The following is a 1,560-nucleotide window of genomic DNA, read 5'->3' on the forward strand; positions in this document are numbered from 1 at the left end:
TACTCCAGTGTGAAGCAGTAGAACTGGACATGTAAAGTTTCTGCCTTTTCATGCCTTTTATTTGTTGGGGGTGGATGGTCATATATTGCATTGGGCAAGACAAGCGTTCACATCTCACAGACCTGTAGGTAACATTGGCCTTTCTTTACACTTTTCCTAAGCTTAATACATTAAGTACATTTCCTGCCTAATTCTTTAACCACTGTTTATTTTATTTTCCTGCATAACCATTATCTTTCCCTGGCATCAATCATACCATAGTTTCCTTCCTATTGTCGAAAACAAAAACAGCAATACATTAGGTACCTTTCTCAAGAGTCCTTCATACACAGAGGACAGGACAGGACAATAACTGCTCCAGCTGCTTGTTGTGGATGAGACAGTTAACTCTAGGGATGCTCCGATCAAGATTTTTTGCCACCGATCCCGCTTCGAGTCGATCCAATACTTGAATTTTCCTATATAATACACTTGCACAGTGCACAATTAAAGTACATGAAAAAAGTTATAGTAAAAGTTATGAAAATCACTCATATTCATATGCTTAACAAGGAAATAGTTCTACAAAGACATTGCCTGCATCCAAGCTGTTAAGGAACACTTAATGTCTCACTTCAGTGTTTGTTGCTGCCTGAATAGCTTTATTCTGTTGACTGTTTATTTCTTGTCATCGGTACATAATTTAATAATGATTACATGAATACATTACTCTTATCAGCTTTTTTCTCGTGATGCTTTTGTTACACTTGCAGCGTGGTGAGCATAGTTGTGTCAGCTCTGTGCTGCCCTGCATCCTCCGAGCAAGTGCCAAGCCCAGTCCGTGGTGGAGTATCACCACATTGCTGCTCTCAGACAGACACACGGAGCTCAGCAGAGTGGAGTAGAGACAGGCAGCAGAGAACTCATTGCTGTACATGAAAGCTTTGCAAGTAAAAACACCTGTGTGACATCTGAGATCTGATCGGGATTAATATACAATCAGTTAAAAACCGCCTTGATACCGGTATTGATCTTTGAGACATGAACTCACTTGATTTTAATAAACAAGCTGCTGTCCATTGGTCTTGATGATTCTGCTTATACATTTAGTATATTCTTCTTATATACTTATGGTAAATTTAAGATGCACACTTGGAACATACCACTCCCCATACATCATTTCAAACAGCTCGGAGGCCAGCCCAGCAGACTGGTCTCAAAAATATCGATCCTGCCATCGTACATAAGGGGCCTCATGTAAGCCCCTATCTACTGACAGACTGGTGGACCTCTCCTCAAATAGCTCCAACACAAATCGGAAACTAATCTGTTAGAATATTCAACTATCTTCCAGGAACCACAACCATCAAGTTATTATTTTTAATAACCAAATGCTCTTATTTCTTCCATTTGTGTTTGATTTTGTTTGTTGATTTTTTGCTTCATTGTGTGGTGATTAATGTACATTTATGATTATATTCCCCTTTTTTGTCATTTATCAACTGGTAACCCCACCACTATCAAAAAATGTCTAACTACAAATTTAAATTTGATCACAATAAAATGTAATTGGATTCTTAC

At 38.4% G+C, this 1,560-nt stretch overlaps 1 pseudogene; it reads left to right on the forward strand.

Moving 5' to 3' along the window:
• LOC118338413 overlaps positions 1–884 on the forward strand; it is a 12,126-nt pseudogene extending 11,242 nt beyond the window's left edge.
• The last annotated feature ends 676 nt before the right edge of the window (positions 885–1,560 follow it).

Source organism: Morone saxatilis, unplaced genomic scaffold (genome assembly GCF_004916995.1).
Source record: "Morone saxatilis isolate NCDOM2014 unplaced genomic scaffold, NCSU_SB_2.0 Contig4, whole genome shotgun sequence".
Lineage (NCBI taxonomy): Eukaryota > Metazoa > Chordata > Actinopteri > Moronidae > Morone > Morone saxatilis.